This window comes from Pogoniulus pusillus, chromosome 17, assembly GCF_015220805.1.
Source record: "Pogoniulus pusillus isolate bPogPus1 chromosome 17, bPogPus1.pri, whole genome shotgun sequence".
In the NCBI taxonomy this organism is placed as follows: Eukaryota; Metazoa; Chordata; class Aves; order Piciformes; family Lybiidae; genus Pogoniulus; species Pogoniulus pusillus.
In genome coordinates this window covers 4,165,706-4,186,751 of record NC_087280.1, presented here as the reverse complement: position 1 = coordinate 4,186,751, position 21,046 = coordinate 4,165,706, and the positions used below count along the sequence as shown (strand labels likewise).

At 48.4% G+C, this 21,046-nt stretch overlaps 1 protein-coding gene across 4 annotated transcripts in view; it reads left to right on the top strand.

Annotated features, from left to right (window-relative positions):
* HMG20A (high mobility group 20A) overlaps window positions 1-21,046 on the top strand; it is a 194,620-nt gene that overhangs the window by 87,426 nt on the left and 86,148 nt on the right. The window lies entirely within an intron of this gene.

Genomic DNA, 21,046 nt, shown 5'->3' with positions numbered 1-21,046 from the left:
ATCAGGAATGGTGTGGCCAGCAGGAGCAGGGAGGTCATTCTGCCCCTGTACTCTGCACTGGTTAGACCACACCTTGAGTACTGCGTTCAGTTCTGGGCCCCCCAGTTTAGGAGAGACATTGAGATGCTTGAGCGTGTCCAGAGAAGGGCGACGAGGCTGGGGAGAGGCCTTGAGCACAGCCCTATGAGGAGAGGCTGAGGGAGCTGGGATTGGTTAGCCTGGAGAAGAGGAGGCTCAGGGGTGACCTTATTGCTGTCTACAACTACCTGAGGGGTGGTTGTGGCCAGGAGGAGGTTGCTCTCTTCTCTCAGGTGGCCAGCACCAGAACAAGAGGACACAGCCTCAGGCTGCACCAGGGGAAATTTAGGCTCGAGGTGAGGAGAAAGTTCTTCCCTGAGAGAGTCATTGGACACTGGAATGGGCTGCCCGGGGAGGTGGTGGAGTCGCAGTCCCTGGAGCTGTTCAAGGCAGAACTGGACGTGGCACTTGGTGCCATGGTCTGGCCTTGAGCTCTGTGGTAAAGGGTTGGACTTGATGATCTGTGAGGTCTCTTCCAACCCTGATGATACTGTGATACTGTGAAGGCTACTGGGAGTGCTCACGTGGCTATCCGTGATCACAAGTGGTGCATAGACACCAAAAGGCAGTTGTTTTATCTGGGTTCTTAGTAAAACAGTATTGACCCCTGTCAGCACGCTGTTGCACTTGTCTATTGCTGTTGCTGGAGAAGAGCTGTGGGCAAAGTGGGAATCCTGGTGGTAAAAGAATTCTGGCTGGACTAAGGAGTCTACCAGCATCCAAACTAGTGAACTTAATTCCAGTCTCTGGAGTATGGCTCGGCCTGGGACTCCTATCCAGGCCAGTGCTGCAGGCAAACTCATGCTTATGATTGGAATTATTTGCTTTTGTGCCAAAATGCTACAGGAATAAAGCAAGTGGGAGAAAGAGGAGGGGCTGTGGTACAGATCTGGTTCTCTCAGCTCCAAGAACTCTGCAAGCCCGTGGTGGTTGCTGCCGTGTCCAGGTGAGTGCACGCTGCAGCAGAAGGCAGCAGTGAAATGGTTAAGATGCATTGGCCAGACTGCTTTAGAAATCCAGTATGGGAACGACAGGGGCTCTTAGGACTGGGCCTAAATTGTAATGACAGGCTTATGTGGACAAAGCCAGTGGGGAGACTTTAATTTCACCAGTGCTCAGGAATGGAAAAGAAATGAAAGCTGGCACATGATTCTGTTTCCACTTATGAAGCACCCATCTGCCTCTTTAAAATTCAATTGCTGGGAACGGGGAGTGAGGCCAGGCCAGTTCCCAGCCATTAGCATCCCGACCGCTTGGCTGGATCGGCAGCGAGAACCCAGCGAGGAGCTGCTCTCATCCAGGATTGGCAGAAATTGATATTAATAAACGGGTCTAATATTCTGAAATTTGTATTCCTTCCCAAGGCTCGCAGCGACCCCAAAGGGCAGAAGAAATAATAAGTAAAGGCCTAATTCATTATTTATAACCAGGCAAACCAGGGAAGTAACTCTGGGAGATTACCCGGATAATCCAGCATTAGCATCTTGTTTCAGAGATCTTTATTAGGACTCAGGAAGGGCTTCTGGGAGAGCAAAGACAGCACAGTAAATTCATACGCTGGCCTTTGACCCTGCCTAGTGCCCTGGCCACGTAATTGACTTTGGGCTGTGTGTGAATTTAAGAGGAAGATAAACAGTGTTGTGTGAAGAGAGGGAAAAGGAGGCTGAAGAGGGGCTGTGCTGTTTTAAGCTGCTTGGAGTGGATTTCAGAGCTGTTGGTAGTCAATCACCTTTGCAGTCGTGCACCATTGAACAATGTCCAGCAGCTGTCTCCTTTCTTGCCTGGTGTATGTGGCCAGATGAGGAGAGGTTGACGGAGCTGGGCCTGTTTAGCCTGGAGAAGAGGAGGCTCAGGGGTGATCTTATTACTGTCTACAACTACCTGAAGGGACATTGTAGCCAGGTGAGGGGTGGCCTCTTCTCCCAGGTAACCAGCAATAGAACAAGGGGACACAGTCTCAAGTTGTGCCAGGGTAGGTATAGGCTGGATGTTAGGAGGAAGTTCTTCACAGAGAGAGTGATTGCCCATTGGAATAGGCTGCCCAGGGAGGTGGTGGAGGCACCGTCCCTGGGGGTCTTCAAGAAAAGACTGGCTGAGGCACTTAGTGCCATGGTCTAGTTGATTGGATAGGGCTGGGTGCTAGGTTGGACTGGATGATCTTGGAGGTCTCTTCCAACCTGGTTGATTCTATGATTCTATGAATTTGGGGAGGCACTCCTCCATCTTTTAGACTCTCTTCTGGAGAGTGGAAAGAGTAACATCACATTCTAGAGACTAGGCTCAGGAGGTTATTGTTGATGTGATGCTTTGAGGTTGCAATACATTAATTCACATAGTCCGAGGTCTGTTACCCTTGCTCAGTGCAGGGACAGTCTCTAGGCCTTTGGAAATGTGATGGTTTGGGGGTTACCCCACCCCCCCACACTTTTGTATTTGCCCCAGCTAACTCAGACGGACCCTGGGAATATAGATGAAGCAATTTATTTACAGCTAGCAGAATTTACAAGCAGCTATTTACAATCTATACAGTTATATACAATTATATACAGAAATATACAAAGGATAAACAATACAAAAGCACAACTCCCCTCCCAGAAACCTAAGTCCCCAGGAGGGGCTTTTAAACCACCCCAACACCTCCCCCCGGCCCTCTTAACCTTACCCCAGTTCTCAGGAAGAATAGAGGTGCAGCCAAGAGGTTAGGGAGCAAGGTTAGTAGGAGCAGGGTTAATGAGATGTGTCCAGGTCTAAGGCAAAAGCAAGAGTGAGTGACAAAAATGGAGAAAAAGTCTTTCTTCTTCCCAGAGTTCTCAGCGTGACTGTGAGAGAAGTTGACATCAATTGTTTTCATTTCATTGCCTGTTATCTAGTTCTTTTACCAAAACATCCCAGCTTGCTTCAAACTAGCACAGGAAAGTTACTGCTTTCCTGTCCTGCCCCTTGTTGCTTTTAATATATGGTGTGTGAATGATTTTTGCCAAAGGAGGGGACCAATTTCAGAGCTGCAAGTTGAGAAATGTTGTCCTCATTGGGTTTTTGGTGTTGGTTTTGTTTGGTTTTGTTTTAAGTTTTGTTTGTTTTTCAGAAGTTTAGGATAGTCTCAGGCTGCAGGAAAGAAACTATCTATAAGGTCACAGCATCTTTTTTGGTAGGAAGATGTGGAAGAAAGTAGCAGAGATAAAAGGGGGAGATCCTCCTTCTGAGATTCCCAGCCCAGTTTTGCAGATGTGAAATGTTTGCATAAGTTACTGTGTTTTTAGTCCTGGTAATGTCTTCAGCTCTCTATGCTTTGCCAAGCAGTCCTTTACAGCATGAAGAGATTTGCTTTTGTATGCTAATAGCAAGGAGATGAGAGATACATTTCTTGGGAAATTCATGGAGACTCCCCTCTGCATGGCTTTTCGATTGGGACCATTCCTCACCTTAATTCCTTGCATTCATTGTTGGTTCAGATGTGTGGGCAGACAGTGCAAACAGGAGCAGAGCAGGCTGTCAACAGTTAATGGAGCAGCAGAGCAACTACTTTGCATTTATATTGTACCTTCCCTCAGAGGATCTCAAAGTGTTTCCAAATATTAACTAATCCCCTCTAGACACCTGCCAGGTAGGTACAGTCAATAATAAGCCCATTTAAGATGAGAAGTCTGAGGTGGAGCAGTTTAATGGTTCTGTAACAGATCAGTGGCAGTGTTGCAAATAAAGCCCAGGATTCCCAGATGCTGGTCCCTGGCTTTGCTACACTCCTCTTCGCTTCTTTTTCATCTGAATGGATTTACCCATCCCTAACACAAAGCAGATCAGATCACCTCCTATGTCTGCATGCACAAATTTCCTCTAAACACTAGCTGTCGGTGGGCCTTTTTGTGAAATTACATGCAGAGGAAAGAGAGAATATTACCATCTGGGATATCATATCAGCACTTCTAGAGTTATTTGGTACAGGATGTATCCAATTATAAATGAGCTGGAAGCCTACAGCCTAACAAAAGCAGGTGGAACCTTATCAGCAGCAATGAACAGTTTAGGGAAGGAGAGTTAGCAGGATTATTAACCCTTCTGAAATACATCCTGCCTTCAAAAAGGGAAAATAATAATGTCCATAACTGAAATAATTAACAGAAAAAAACAAATTGCAACACTTGCTTAATTAAATGAGTAAGAATATGCTAATGCAGAGTTGAGACTGCACCAAGGCTTCCACTATGCTGCATGCTAAGTATGCAGTTTTCATACACTCATCACTTTGTTAAATCAAAGCCAAACATCTCCCACTTTAGGAAAGCACAGGCTCCTTGTTGGGACTCCATGTGTCAGGTTTGCAGCAGCAGCAGCAGCAGCCATGCTTTTTGGCTAGAAGGCTTTTGGGTTTTGCTTTCTTCCCTCCCCCTCCCTTGTTCCTTAAAGTGTGCTTTTCATCATTCTGTAGCTCACAAGCAGCTGAAGTGATTTTTCTGAGATGATTCAAAACACTCTTCAGCTCTGGGAAAACATTAGATTGTGAAGTAGTTTTTCAAAAGCATGTTGAAAAGGGCTGGGAGTGAGGAGTGTCTCAGCCATACCTGCTGAGGGTGCTGGCAGCTCCACCTGCAGCAAGCTGATCATTATGTGAGTTGCATTAGCACTACAAATTGCGCCTGGAAGCAACGGGCACTACGCTGCTGCCAGAGCCATACTGGGATTCCAGACATACCTACTACCAAATGGTTCCTAAGTTACCTGGTCTTGATATTATTATGGTACCAGTGGACTTCTCATTCTGTGTAGGGACTGGTAGGAAAAAAACCCAATCCTTTCCCTGAAGGAGCTCATGCATTTGCCTAAAGAGGGAGATGAAGTCTAAGAGTGTTTTGGAGGGCCTAGAAGTGCTGCATGGTCAATGTGCCTAGCGCTCTGCTTGGGCTGTATCAAGCCATGCATACTGCAAGCAAACTGATACTGTTCTATTCTGCTGGCTTGTGGCTGTGTGCCATGAAGCCAGCTCTGGTGCAGGACAGTGGAAAATTAGGTGGCATCAGGGATATCCTGCAATGTGTCTTGTGCAATTCCTGAAATGGTGACAAAAACTGGGAGAGGACTGAACCTGAAAGATGTTACTGATCTCGTGTGTGAGAAGAGTGGGAAGAGATGCTGCTTGTCTCTCAGGATGTAGCTCTCTCTGCTTCAAAAGCTGACAAAAAGGAAAGAAATTTAAAGCGCTTTTATTATCTTCTTTTCTGAGTTTCTTCCCCTGCCAATACAACCTTCATGGAGGTGCTGGTGGTGGATTGCCTGTGTGTAATTCACAGAATCACAGAATTTAACTGGGTTGGAAAAGATCTTCTGGATCATCGAGTACAGCCTATCACCTGACACCTTCTAATTAACTAAACTGTGGCACTACGAAGTGCCTCATCCAGTCTCCTTTTAAACACCTCCAGGGATGGGGACTCCACCACCTCCCCAGGCAGCCCATTCCAATGCCAATCACTCTTTCCTAACTTCTTCCTAACATCCAGCCTAAACCTGCCCTGGCACAGCCTTGAGCTGTGTCCTCTTGTTCTGTCACTGGTCGTGTGGGAGAAGAGGCCAACCCCCACCTGGCCACAACCTCTTTTCAGGCAGTTGTAGACAGCAAAGAGGTCTCCCCTGAGCCTCCTCTTCTCCCAGCTGAAAAACCCCAGCTCCCTCAGCTGCTCCCTGTAGGGCTGTGCTCCAGCCCCTGAATACCAACTTGCAAATACTACCTAGTAAAATGTCCTAGTAATCCTCATTGTGCAGTGTTGATTGTTTGGGAGATCTGTTTGCCTTGGGATGAGGTTTAGGTTTGTTTTTTGCAGTGCTGAGGAGATGCCATTCACTACAGAAGCATTTGCAGACAAACAGGGGCCCTGTTGCAAAAGCAAGTCCCGTTCTGGGTTAATGATGTTTTAAGCTGAATATACCTTTGCAGTGAATGCAGGATACTGGAACTGACAAGCACACATGATAGCAACAACGTTTTCCTGGAAAATGCTATTAGATGCAGCCCAGGAAACTATGTTCTTGACACGTCAATATCTGTTCTGGGAGATGGTTCAGGCCTTTTAAACTGATTCCTGGTATTGCAGGTTTCTTTGCTGAGAGTCCCAGTGGCATTCCTTACATCTACTGCTTTTTCATGCCCAGAGCCAGGTGTTGAACAGCTAGTATTAGGGTTGGGATGTGAGAAGATGGGGATTTGGTTAGGAAGGGTGGATTGGACTGCAGAGCACAAATGGAGGGCCAGGAACTTTCTAGGAGGAGCATGATCCTCCTCTGCTGTTCACAGCACCCAGGCTGGTTTCAGCAGATGGGGACTGTGGGAGAAAAATGACAAGAGTGTGGGAAGAGGAGAGTGTATGGTTCTTGTTCTTTCTGTGCTTACTTTTTGCTCCTTATGTGAAGGCTGGGAGAGAAATTCCTGCTAAAGTCCCAGGTACAGGGATTTCAAGGGATGAGTCCAGCAATGAGAAGGAGGAGAACACATGAGACTTAGTTTTAGCAGCTCATTTGAGTCAACGTGACCCAAAACAGAAGGCTCTGGCTCTAACACAGAATGGCTTATTCCCATGCTGCCAAAATGCACACTTTTGCGTATGCTATCTCCTGCTTCATGGCTCTTTTAAGGCTGGAATGATAGAGAATTCTCTCCCATGGTATATGATTGCTGGAGTTGCAGGCTATTTGGTAGGTCTGACACACTATAAACGCAGATGCTTAGGTAAATATTGCTTCTTCCTTGTCTGAAATCAATACCCGTGCTGATCACTTTGGAAACTGACGTGCTCTGATGAGAGAAGAGGGTGCAGTTTGCTATTTTCACCATCATTCTGGAATATCTTTTTCTTCAGATTGTTTTGCTTTTATGGGCCTCTGGCCCATATTCTGCAAATAACCCTGAAATTTTAAATAGTTAAATAGACTTGGCCAAATTCTTCCCTTGGAGGTACCCATCCAGTTCCCATGGCATTGCTAGGAACCCAGGATGTGTTTCTGAGGACAAGCTTAAGCCCAATAAAGCCATTTCAGTCCAGGCATAACATTGGTCAAAGTCAGTGGAAGCATGATTTTAGCTCATTGTGTTTATATTTTTACAAGTGCTTTTCCCTGTTCCTTTATTTCTAGGCTAGGATCCAGCAATGAGAATGCCAGGTGGAAAATGACTGTTTTCTTCTTAAGCCTTCTTTTCAGTGAGCTTTAGTGAGCTGAGTGAATGTATTGCATATCATGGTGACAGTGAGATGTCCCAGTGGCAAGGTGGGGTTGTTTGACACTCAAACAGCAGAGAGCAGATCTTTGGGGGTCAGAAGGTTGCCTTGACTTGATCCTACTAACACCGACTTCCAGAGTGGCAGAGTGTAGCTTGGCTGGAATGCCTTGGAAAAACCTTCTTGCTCCCCTAAAAAGGTTGATTTCTGACCTTCCCAGGTTAGCTACCTGAGGTCAGCTCTAAGTGCTGGTAGCTCCATTTGCTTGGCCCAAGCACCAAATGCCTTGCTCTCACAGGCTTTACCACATGATTAGCAAGACTGACTTGACATAGCTTAAAAATTCTGAGGGGAGACACAGCCTAGGGACTGAGTCTCTGACACAGTTGGCCTGGGAGGTAGCAGACTGAGTCAAGCTGCCTGTGGTAATAGCCTTCACCCTGCAGAATTATGTCTTCCCTGTTAGGTCTCTTGCTGTGTGGGCTCAGGGCTTTTTGCAGTGTTGTGCGTGCTGAGATGCTGTGGGAGTTTTGTGGCCAGTTGTAGGACATGTCTTTTATGGAAGACTGTGAGTGAGAAGGTGTTGGAAGGGAATGATTTGGATTGCTGAGAGGACGCAGTACATGGCATAGAATCTTTGCTTACACCCACAACAAAAGTATGTCCAGACTTGGGCTAAGAGCTGTCTCAGCTGTGTAGACAGTGGGACATTTAATGCCAAATTCTGAGTCAGAGAGAGTCCAGCATGCACTATGTGTATGCTTTAATTGCACAGCTCTCTTCACTCCACTTAGGCTTAGGCCTCTTTTGAGGAAGGATGAGGCACCCATTGCTTCTGCTATGAGAGCGTTTGAAGATGAGCAAGTCCAAGGAAGTCAGTGCAATTGGGCATGTAGTCAGCGTCTGGGCATGTGCAGCAAATCCTGTTCTTGGACACTGCCAAAATAATCTTGGCAAGTTCAGCTGCCACCCCAGCCACTGGCAAGGTGGCAGGCAGATGTCTAACTGCCATGGTGGCACCCCTGATTTAAGATGGATATTTTCTGTCAGATGTATTTGGAAGCCAGGAGTATTTCTGGTCTCCTCATTGTTTTGCTGCCTGCTTCCTGCCATCCTGTTTTCTGTTGGTTAAGGCAACTATTGGCAAGGGTGAGCATAACCTGTAGGAGCACAAGACACTTGAGCACCTTGCTCAGTGTTCTGCACTCACATCAGTTACCATGGGAAAGGCTCATGCCTTAGGGACATCCCTGCCTCCCTGTCCCATGTTCCTTTCAGGACAGGCTTGCTCTGGGTGTCTGAGGACTTGTCTGCCTCACAGTGTGCAGTTTTGGGGGAGAATCTGGGAAAGGCATTGCTAGTACCCATCAGGGCAGTGAGCACCTGGGGACATCTGCCCTTGTGAGTCAGCACAGAGTGCCACTGTGCTGCAGAGATGCTCTGGGTGCCTGTGTCCTGGGATGCCCGTCTCAGTAGCAGTGTTTGACAAGTCATTTAGGTGTGGGCATTTAAAGCCTGTGATAACTGTTGTAGAGAGAGAGAAATTAAGCCTGTTCTGTTGGAGAGAAATAACTGTGAAGCTCTCTTGGGTCCTTTAAATCCTCTTCCCATCCAAGCTATGCTCTGGAAGAGCTGTTAAAGTAGAGAGGACCTTACTCCCAAGCTAGGCTACCCTTCTGCCTCCAGGCTGCTGCTGCCAGGTGCCAAGCAGGGAGAAGCAGCCCCATGGGGAGTCCCAGAGCCCAGTTACTGATGGCACAGCTCCATGCCGTGGCTCTGTGCAGCCCCTTGCAGCTGGACTGCTTGGTGCTAGTGCAGAGAGAGCTTATGGTATCACAAAAATATCCTTGTGTGCTGGCCTGTGCCCTGTGCAGTCTGCATGGGCTACTGGGGACAACTCTTCTGTCCCACCATGTCTAGTCCCCACTGTCCTTAATCCATTTTGGGTCACTCTTGGCTTTTCCTTCATATTGTTACTATATTCTAAGGAGGAGCTGCCCCCTTTACCTTTGGGCAGCTGTAGAAATGAGATACAACTGTGGACTTAGGGCTTGATACTGCAGCTTCTTCCCTGGAGAGCTCAGGAGGGCTGTTGGTTTGTGCCAGACGTTTTTCACGGACATCTGCTTGGGAGGTCATTAGAGACTGAGCATACTTAGGTATTAACAAGGAGAAAATATTAAGCTGAAGTTTTGTAGCTCAACTTCTGAAGATGCAGTTTTGCAATAGCTGAATGTTGCTCTTTGTGTCCCCATGGGTGTGTGGGTCTTGCATATGCAGGGAGCGTGAGACAAAGGGCTGAAGGCCTGAGCTGATGCATCAGGAGGATGCACAGAGGCCATCCTCCTCCAGAATCTTCAAGTTTTTACTTTGTACACCTTGGAGGTTTCCTAAGTGCAGAATTAGATTCAGGTTTCTGACAGTAGGTCTGATAATCCGATTACCAAATTAGTCCCTGGGCTGCCAGGGAGAGGAGGAGCAAGGGCTGAACCCTGCTTCTGCAAGTGGTTATGGAGGGAGGCAATATCCTTCTGAAGCCATAACACTGCTGTGTTTGCCCCATGCAATTTCCTTATTGTTCAGCCTAAAAGCCTTCAGGAAAATGCCAGACACACTCCACTGACCTCCTTGCACTACATCCCAGAGCTCTACAATCTGATATTAATTACAGTGAGGCTCTATATTAAAGCAGAGATTTGCCAAGTTACCATAGGGCTTTCACTGCTTGATTCACATTAATTTAAAGTGGAACTAGATATTCCCCCAAGCAGCTTTGGAAATCTCATAAAAAGAGAAAGACAGGAATTTTGCTGAATATGCCCTGTTTAGCCAGGGAGCTATCCTGGTCACCTGTTTGAACTGCAAAGAGCTGCCCATATTACTTTTTGTTTGCTCTGTCCTCTATTTTCTCCCTTGTGCTTTCCACATTTGGGCCCAGTTTTATTGCCTTTAGCTCTGCTGCTTTCCAGGGACCCTAAAATGCATTGACCTCTCTGTATGCAGAGCCTGATTCTCTCTTGCTTGACTTAGTCCAGCAGTTCATGCTGCTGTCTTACACTCTCCTTTTGTTTTTGGATCTCTCATGTAACTTCTTGGGTTTTGTAGCTTGGGAGGATCTGGTAGTTAGTCCCCTGGGGCTGGATAACCTTATGACTACACAGTGATGTGGCTTTGTAGGGCTTCCACTGGGATAAAAACTGATCCTGGGGTGCTTCTGCCAAGTAAATGCTTTTTCCAGAGAGAACCCAAAATGCACTCTAAGCAGGCACATCAGCAGGTCTGTTGAGATGTGTGGAGGTTGGCTTTGTTTCAAATGCTCCAGGAAAACAAAACCCAACAAACACCACCTTTTATTTTGTTTTTTTTCCCAGTTTACTGCAGTAAGCTGTCTGAAACAACAAAATGTTCTTCAAAGTGTTGTGGAAGTTGCTGGGCATACATTTCAAATATCTGTAGCCAAAACTGTAATGGAGCTTCTGCTTGGTATCCATGTGGGATCTGGCTCACCTCTCCATGTGTCCTGTGCAAAATCTCAGGATTCTCAGCAGAGGAGATATTGCCTCTGTCATCCCAAGACAGATCCTTCAACTGCCTGCTGAAAGTTGTGGCTGGTCTTAATGCTACTACTGAAGCAGGAAATGGGGTCAGTGGGACAGAGGTGTTATGTGTGGTATAGGGTCCAGGCAGCTACCTGTCTCGTTTGTCCCAAAGAAGAAAGTTGCTTTCAAGTGATGGCAGTGCTGGCTGGTGATCTCAGTGGGGCTTGAAGGAAGGGACTGGCACAAGGTGCTCTGTTTCATGTGAGCAGAAGGGAGTTCCTGCCTCTCTCCTTATAATTTGTCCTCTGCCTTCTCTTTCTCTTAGTTTTTTGTTCTTTCTTTCTTCTCCCCTTCCTCCTTCAGCACTGCCATCTCTTGCAGCTTCTTGTTCAATGTCTTTATTGATGATCTGGACCAGGGGATTGAGTCCAACATTAGTAAGTTTGCAGATGACACCAAGCTAGGAGCAGATGTGGAGCTGTTGGAGGGTAGGAGAGCCCTGCAGAGGGACCTTGCCAGGCTGGGTGGGTGGGCAGAGGCCAACGGGATGAGATTTAACAAGGGCAAGTGCAGTGTCCTACATTTTGGCCACAACAAACCCAAGCAGTGCTACAGACTGGGGATAGAGTGGCTGTAGAGCAGCCAGGCAGAGAGTGACCTCGGGGTGCTGGGAGAGAGTAGCTGAAGATGAGGCAGCAGTGCCCAGGTGGGCAGCAGAGCCAATGGCATCCTGGGCTGGCTCAGGAGCAGTGTGGGCAGCAGGACAAGGGAGGTGCTTCTGCCCCTGTGCTCAGCACTGCTCAGGCCACACCTTGAGTGCTGTGTCCAGTTCTGGGCTCCTCAATTTAAGAGAGATGTTGAGGTGCTGGAACATGTTCAGAGAAGGGCGACAAAGCTGGGGAGGGGCCTGGAGCACAGCCCTGAGAGGAGAGGCTGAGGGAGCTGGGAAGAGAGCCTGCAGAAGAGGAGGCTCAGGGCAGAGCTCATTGCTGTCTACAACTACCTGAAGGGAGGTTGTGGCCAGGTGGGGTTGGGCTCTGCTGCCAGGCAAGCAGCAACAGAACAAGGGGACACAGTCTCAAGTTGTGCCAGGAGAGGACTAGGCTGGATGTTAGGAGGAAGTTCTTGCCAGAGTGATTGGCATTGGAATGGGCTGCCCAGGGAGGTGGTGGAGTCGCTGTCCCTGGAGAAGAAAAAGCCTGGATGAGGCTCTTAGTGCCACAGTCTAGTTGATTGGACAGGATTGGGTGATAGATCGGACTGGATGATCCTGGAGGTCTCTTCCAACCTGCTTGATTCTGTGATTCCTCATTTTCTTCAGCCTGATGCTCTTTGACAGCATCTCTGGAAGGAATGAACTTCAAGCAGCTGTGGCCTTCAGAAGAGGCTTCCTCACAAAAAGGGGCAGCAGAGTTGGCCTCTAGAACACAGAATTTTCCTGGCAGGGCAGAGAAGTCTGCTTCCAGTCTTGTCTGCACTGACAGAAAAGCTGGGCCTTGCTGTTTCATGACAGTCCTTTGGGAGTTTGAACTTGGAGTAGTTTTGCCACTCGGTAGATACAGACAAAAGCCCTGCAAGGCTTAGCCTTGGTCACAGACACAGTGGCTGCGTTTGCTGGGTTGATGCTGCGTTGTTGGCTTGGTGGCTGTGTGGTCTGCACGTGAGCAGGCAAGAGCCTTCTGGAAGGCTGTGGCCCTTGCCTGTGCTAGCAGGCTGCACCGTGCTGGTGGCAATCCCGAGCAGTGCTAAATTCCATTTAACTTAGATCCACAAAAGCTGAGGCAGTCAAATAAAGCTGTTCTGACAGCAGCATTAATAGCCTTGCTGTCTGCAAAGCTCTGGCTCCCTGCGCTCGCTGCCAAGGAATGGGTGTTTTTAGAAAGCTGAATTTACCATCCTAGAGTTGGATTTACAACCCAGCCCTCTCCTAAGTACCTGTACACACAGACTGCTATAAAAGACACTGAAGAGGAGAGGAGAGGGGGCAGGTGCTGCATGTTCAAACAGCAGCAGGGAAAAAGGCAGCAAGTTTTGTGCATCTTGGCAGACTGAAGTCAGCGTGCGTTTGACTCCTCCATGCTGGGGTGAAGGAGGAAGGCAATGAAGGGGTTCCAAGCCAAGCCTGTAGCAACCAGACAGCTTCCTCCCACAGTGCTTTTGTTTTGTGTGGTGTGGGAGGGAGATGTGATAGAGGACGTGCTACAAGTTGCAGTGTGTGGAACTGTGCCTCATGCAAAGTCCAACAGGCTTTTCATCTTCCTAGAGCTTTGCTTTCCTTATCACACCTCCAACCCCTACTGTATTTGTGCCGGGGTGAAGGGGCAAATGGTCAGTTGTGGGGGTGTTTTCAAGGTGGGACCTGAGCCTCTGTGCTGTCATTAGCCCTTAGAGTCCTTAATGATGGTGACCATACATCAGGGTCAGCTTCAGGATTAGTGACAAGAGATCTGCTTCTGGTCTCCCCTCTGATTTTAGGCAAGTTGTGCTAGGGAGTAATTTTGGAGCTCTCTGCCTTGTTTCACTTTTGTCTTCTGTTTTGGCTGGTACAGCCACGCTCATTTCTTTCTTAACAGATTAGGTGCTGTCACTGCACACAGTTGCATCCTATCCTAGGGCTGGCTGCATTCTGGTGATTCATACTAGCCCAAAGGAGTGCCTGTTTCTTATTCCATCAATTTGATGGAAAGAGGCAGCTGAGTTTGTTCATACAATTTCTAGAATTCTTGCATGGCAGGAAGCTGTACTTGTAATTAATATCTGTACCAAGGGCCTAACAACCATCTTTCATTGCTCCATTACTGCATGGAGGTTCTCTTTTCCTCAGCTTTGGTGACTGGACCTTTCCTTGAAGTTGTGGCTAACAGCTGCTCAGGGCAGTCAGCTGTGTCCTGATAGCTTTTAGGCTCGAGCAGAAGTGGTTTCTGTGCTGTATGGCAAGGAAGGCATTGCAGTGTTTCTCTTGTTGCTTAATACCTAACTGAACTTCCAACCAACAGCTCAGGTAGAATGTCAGAATCATAGAATAAGTCAAGGTTGGAAGGGAGCACAAGGATCATCTAGTTCCAACCCCCCTACCATGGGCAGGGACACCCTACCCTAGATCAGCTTGCCCACAGCCTCATCCAGCCTGGCCTTAAACACCTTCAGGAATGAGGCCTCAACCACCTCCCTGGGCAACCCATTCCAGGCTCTCACCACTCTCTTGTGCTGCGCAACTTCCTCCTCATGTCCAGTCTGAATCTCCCCACCTCCAGCTTTGCTCCATTCCCCCCAGTCCTGTCACTCCCTGATATCCTAAAAAGTCCCTCCCCAGCTTTTTTGGAGGCCCCCTTCAGATCCTGGAAGGCCACAAGAAGGTCACCTCAGAGCCTCCTCCTCTCCAGCCTGCACAGCCCCAACTCTTTCAGTCCGTCCTCAGAGCAGAGCTGCTGCAGCTCTCTGAGCATCCTCGTGGCCCTTCTCTGAACATGCTCCAGCATCTCCACATCCCTCTTGTCCCAGGGCCTCCAGAACTGGGTGCAGTACTCCAGGTGGGGTCTCACCAGAGTGGAGTAGAGAGGGAGGATCACCTCCCTCGACCTGCTGCCCATATTTCTGTTGCAGCCCAGGCTTTGGTTGGCTTTCTGGGCTGCAAGTGCACACTGCTGGCTCCTGTTGAGCTTTTTGTCCACCAGCACCCTCAAGTCCCTCTCCTCAGGGCTGCTCTCCAGCCACTCACTGCCCAGCCTGGATTTATGCTTGGCATTGCCTCGACCCAGCTGCAGGACCTTGCACTTGGTCTTGTTGAACCTCCTGAGGTTGGCTTGTGCTCACCTCTGCAGTCTGTCCAGGTCCCTCTGGATGGATCCCTTCCCTCCATTATGTCTGCTGCACCACACAGCTTGGTGTTGACAGCAAACTTGTTGAGATTGCTCTCAGTGCCCCTGCCCATGTTAGAGCCATGTTCTGTCTAGCCTAGCTAAGGCAAAGGTTTTGTTCTTTTGCCTAGGAGTATCTCCTATCCCCTTGGTGGGTAAAGCTGGTGTGGTAATGACACAGATGCTTCTCCAGGCCTGTATGCTCTCTCAGGACCAGGGTTCCTTGGCCCGTTTCAGGAGCAAAGTTAGTGGTAGGTAACCCCTCCCTATTGTAATTGCAAGGAAAAGAGAGTGGTTTGCAGATCGTTTTCCCAAGGACTTCATCAGCCTCTTGCTTTCTTCCTGAGGGAGCACTTTGCCCTGTGTTGAGGTGCACCATCCGGCTCCTCTGATTCCTCCTGCAAGCTCACACTGTCTCCTCCTTCCTCTCCTTTCCCTTCTGCTCTGCTTTCTTCTTTTGCTCAGGGCTGTTTGTGTTAAATGTTGGCTGTGCCAGGCTGATGAGTTAGCCCCACAAAAGTTTCTTGCAGCTCTCCTAAGTGCTCGTGTGCCAGCACATCCACAGGTCACACAGATGTGTGGGTGAGAGCTGGGGGGATTGAGCATCCCGTCTCCCATTACCCCACAGGCCCTCAGAGTTAGCAAAGGGGAGGCAAGCCCCTTTTCCAGAGACCCTGCAGTCTGGCAAAGCACAGAACTCCCTGAGTCCTGGAGAGAAGCCCTGTTGTCAGCCTGGCAGTGAAAAGGGAGACAGTAGGTTGGGAAGGAAGAGAGACAGCATTGGGCAGAGTGCTGAAGGTAGGGCTGGGGCATTGACTGCCAGTGTCAGAAGGGCAATGAGGGGAAAGGGTGTGAGAAATACCTCCTTTTGAGGATGGGAGTCTTGTCACATGGAGTCCTCAACCATTTTCCATCTCAATCATCTTCTCCTATGTAGAAGTGACTGCTGACCACAGCTTGAGAGGGAGAATACCTGCTGTTTTCTCAAAGAACCCTTTCCAGAGGGTCAGAAGCAGAGAGACTCTCTCAGTTGTCTTCAGGCCTAGCAAGCAATGTGGTATCCCTTTCCACTCCAGGTGTTAAGTAGACTAACACAAATGCTGCCCCTTTCAGCAAACTCTTTGTTTGAAAAGATCTCTTTTCCCATCCACTCCTGCAGAAAACACATTCACTCCTTACATGGGGCTTCAGCTTGGGCTGGGGGGAGCCCTAAAAACATGATTGGGTCATGAGTTATTTGCTGGTGTGCTGGGATGTCAGAGGTGCTCAGTGAAGGGGAGGCAGATGTGGGACTAGGTAAAGGGCAGGAAGTGCTATAGTTGGGGCAGTGGTGGAGGGGATGGAGGCCTTGTATGGGGTTCCAGGGCAAACCTTCCATGGGAATAGGTTGGAAAAACCAAGAAAAGCAAGCAGAGTCCAGCTTTCTCTAGCTTCAAGAAGCTCCTCTAAGCCAGGTATTACACCCTGCAGCAATGTGTAGTCATGAACACAAGCAGAGAGACTCAAGAAGCTTGATCTGGGAGGTCTCAGGTATGCTGCCATTCATACCCAGTCCCCTTATATTTGTTTTCCCCTCTCTCCCTCCTCTTTGCTTAGAGTCAGTGCTTTGGGACAGCAGCCTCATCTTCCTGGGTGCTTCAAAAGCACTTAATACATTGCTGCTGTTGTTATTACTGCATTGACCAGCTCCTTATAGCAATCTGTAGTGCCATGGCATAACAATGTGGGGCTCTCAAGCAAAGCTCTGGGCCTGCTGTGCTGGAGGCTGTGAGCAGGCAGGGGGGGCGTGGACAGCAGCTGGCTGGGAAAGGGCCTTTCTGTTCCTTTAGCTGCTGCGTGTGTGCCCCACTCTACATCAGCATGCAGTGAAACAGCCTGCCCAAACCACTGCAGACCTGGGCAATCCTCTTTGAAGGACTCAGACTTGCCGTGGCAGGTTTTTCACCTTCGTTGCATGTGGCAGTGGTGAAGTAGATGAACACAAATCCAGCAGTGACCTGCAGTCCTTTGGTACTTTTTCCTTTTGGCATTGTTCCTTGATTTTCTCCTCTTCCTCTGCAGCTGGCTTAGCAGACAAGATGAGCTAAGTGAACACATCGTTTGGCCTAAAGGATTGGTGTGACTTGCCCAGGACAAGCAATCAGTCAGGAGTAAACCCAGGGACGTTTGCTGCCCAAGCCATGTGTTTACACCGCTCCGTCTCGCTCCCCAGGACACTTGGATCCTGTTGGAAGCACAGCAGATGGAGCCAGGCGGCAAGTCCAGCTCCAGCTGGCTGGCAGGGAAAGGGCGAAGCGGCAGCACCAGTGACCTTGCTGATTTATTCATTAGACAGTGCTTAGAAGAAGGGGAGGATTGATTTGTCTGTCAAATGCAACACCGAACCATGTGGCCTGCAAGGGGAGGACTAATTGTGCCGCTGACACACAGTTCAGTACTGACTCACACAGTCAAGCACCTTTTTATTATGTTTTCCTGCTAGTCAGCTCTTCTCTTAATCTATCCTGTTATCTTGAGCAATTTGGTGATGCAAAGCCAAATTTAAGTGTTTATTTTGCCTGTGAAAATGAGGAAAAAATGTCTAAAGTGAGTAGAGTGAGATGTTGGATTAGTCTCTGCATTATGGTTGCTTGGAACTTTTTGAAGCTATCCAGCTGTACAAGCCACAGTGGCACCTCTCTGGTAGCAAAATACCTTTGAGAGCCTGAGTTCCTTCTTCAAAAGCACTTTGTAGGCTCTTAAGAAAAGTGTCTCAAAGCATTCAGGATGTAGGTTCTTGATTCTTGAATCCAAGGCGTTCTTAAAAGCACTAAACTGCCTGATGGCCTTTGAAATCAGTGCCAGAGCTGCTGCTTTGTGTTTCTGTTGTGTTTTGTCTTTAAAGAGATCTTTCTAGAAGTGCAGTGTGATCACTCTGAGGCTGCCATTCTTGAAGACAGGCAAGGGCCAAATTTAAATGGGCTGCTTCACATGCAAGTAGTAGCACTGCTGGGGCAGCACGCTGCAGGCAGCACGAGTGGGCTCTGCCTGTTATGTGAGCTGCTCAGGCATCACCAAGTGTCAGTTAGCACAGTGTGCTGAGTTAGCATGTGCCCGGCTGGGCTGCAGCACAGGGAACACACCATCACTGCTCCTCTAAACTGCCAAGCAAGTTGCTCTTCACCTTTATCTTTTCAAGAAAGATGTGGTGCTGTCCTTCCTAGCAACAAGTGAGCAGTTGTGCAATCAGTGAGGTCAGCCTTCTCTTTTTCAGACTGTCTCCTGTCTTGTTTGGCAGCTTCACATACACATCAGAAGAAGGCTTTGGCCTGGTCCCCCTGCAGAGCTGAATGGATTATTCTTTATGTAAGATATCAGCCAAGGCTTCAAATTGTGTTCAGTCTTGGGTGGCTGCTGCTAATGGTTCTTCACCCAGGCCTTGCTGGCAGCCTTTAAGGGTCAGTATAGTCATTTGGTAGCTTTCCAATAACTGGAAGGGGTGCTGAGTCGAGCCCCCACTGAGGGCACGGGAAAGAATTTGTCTGTACTAATTTGGTTCTCAGCTTCTCCCCCACTGCTCTGCTAAATGGACCTCAACCCTGATCTTGAAGCAAGCCCTTTGCCAGAATTTACACCCCTACAGGAACTGAATAGCTCCTCCTTTCACTGCCAGTCTCTCCTTTCCTTGCAGTTTCTCTTCCTCCTCCACAATTTTTGAAGGCCATTTATCCTCTAGTTGCAAAAGTCTGCTTCTCCCTCCCCTGCTTGAGCTCCTCTCTCTCATCAGTCTGTTGAACACAATTCCATCCAGTGTTGCAAAAATAATCACTTTCTAATTATGTGAAGGAAAGGGGTTTGTAAAAGCCCTTCAAAGCCCAGCATCTCTGAGTCCTGCTGCAAAGCAAAGACAACGTGAGCCTTGTGTGTGTGTGTTCGCAGGGAGCTGCTCCTCGAAGCCTTGTATTACACCCTGCAGCAGTGTTTAGTCATGAACGCAAGCAGAGGGATTCATTTGAAAAAGAACTGAACGCTTTCTTCCCAGCTCCTTTCATCCCCAGAGAGGTAAATTAGGGATATTCTCAGCATGAGGGCAATACATTTGGAAAGCCAACTGTTCTGCAAAGCCGGTTCATGGATTTGGCAGAGAGGACATCAGGGAAAGTATCCAACTATCTCCCAAGGGGTGAGCCCACCTGGAGCAGGGAAATACTGCTTGAGGTGTGATTTGGTATTTCCTGTCTCACTGTGGGGCTCTTAGGACTTTACAGGGACTAATGAATCGAAGGACTCAGCTTCCTCATTCTTAAGACTTCCTTTCTGCCATGATGTCCCTGTGAAGTGACGACTGCATGGGCCTGTGCAAGGCCCATTAATGTCTGTTAGTCACACTGCCTAATTCACAGTCACTAAAGAGGATGCCTGCTAATAGATGCCATTTGTGACTTTTTTCCTTTCAGCTCTGCCCTGCTGCTTCTCCTTTCATAGCTCCTACCCAAAGCATCTGTAAGAGACTAACATTCTGCATTTGCATAGCACCTAGCAGTAACAGAGGGGCTTTGGCAGCAGCACTGTAGTCATCGTGGGACCCTGATCCTCTCCTCTGTTGCAGGAGGAATATTCCACTGTGCTGAATTACTGAGTTATGGTACAGTTTTTATTGCCTCTGCCTGTGGGCCTGAGAAATGCCCCCTTGGCACGTGCTGTAACATAAGCAGCAGATGGGAGTGAAGGGGCAATGCTTTCTGTTTCTCACAGATAAGAAAGCCTTGTCACACGAGCCACTCACATGGCAGATAGAAGCAGATAGAGGCAGATCTGGGATCCCCAGCTGCTGGTTGAACATGCATAATACTAGATCACACTTTGTGTTGTGAGGTTGAGGAGAAGAAATGCCAGGCTTGGACACTTGTCTGGATTTCTGTGGGTGGCTGCTCAAAGAGGAGATCCTGTGTGACCATGTATTCTCCTACTTTTATGCACCTGAGCTATGATGTTGTTGAAAAATCCATAGGAATGCAACCTTCCTACCAGCACCTTGGTAAGGCTGGGCTGAGAAAGCCCAGGAATGGACAGGCCTGGCAAAAGCCAGCAAGCAGACTTGAGCTTTTGGGAGAAAAGCAAAAGAGAGGTGGGATGGCAAGAGTCAGGCAGTGCCCTGTACTCAACACTGATGAGGCCACACCTCGAATATGATGAGAAGGACATTGAGGTGCTGAAGCATGTCCAAGGAAAAGCAACTAAGCTGGTGAAGGGCCTTGAACACGACTCTGGTGAGGAATATGTAAGGAAACCAGAGTTATTTAGTCTTCAGAGGAGCCTGAGGGCAGAACTCTACACCCTCTACAGCTACCTCAAAGGAGATTGGAGGCAGGTGGGTGTGGGTCTCTTCTCACATGCAACAAGTGACAGGGCAAGAGCAAATGGCCTCAGGTTGTGCCAGAGGAGGTTCAGGTTGGATGTTAGGAAATGTTTCTTCACAGAAAGTGTTTTCAAGCATTGGAACAGACGGCCCAGGAAAGTGATGGAGTCACCCTCCCTGCAAGTATTTAAAAGCATGTGGATGTGGTGCTGGGGGATGTGGTTTAGTGGCAGTGGCTTAGCAGCAGTGGTGACACTGTGAGCTCTAGGTGAGTGGCTGGACTCGATGATCTCAAAAGTCTCCTCCAACCTCAGCAATTCTGTGGTTCTATGGAATCTGAATGCTTCTATCTCAGCTCTGTAGCTACCTTGAAAGACAAATTTGGGTCAGTGCTTTTAATCTGCCTTGCCTTAGTTCCCTGTTTGAGAGAGCTGTTGTGTGGATGCAGCTGTAGCAGTGAGGACTGGTATCTGCAGAGTGCCGCAGGGCAAAGGCCTCCTCATTGATGCTGCACTGTACTGGTCAGCAAACAGCTGCGTTCAACTTCAGAAGACTTCCTACCCCAAGAGGGGCCTATGGTTAAATCCTTCACCACCGTCCTGAGGACAAGAGGACTCTGGAGGCTAGGCAGTATCTCTCCTGATGGAGCTGGATGCTGTCAGTTCACTGGCATGCTGCAGACTGCTGCAGGCTTTGCTGCGAGGCCAAGCATCAGCCTGAGCAATGACGCTGTGCTGGGATTCACATCCTTTACAAGCCAGTTCATCTCTTGATCTTGAAAAGACAAAAGTAATGAAGCTCTTGAAAGGATGTTGTGTTTGTCCTGTTGTATTACCATGTTGTTTGGACACTGGAGTCAAAGCAAAAAAACTTGAATGAATAAATCGGCTTAGAGAGCTTTGTAGCAATTTATTCCACTTTCTGGTCCTTTGGGCTTGTGTGCAGCTCATAAACAAGCTGATTATTCTATCCTGATTCATAGCTTTGTGATGGAAGCAGAGGGTACATGTGCCACCAGGGAAGGCAGAG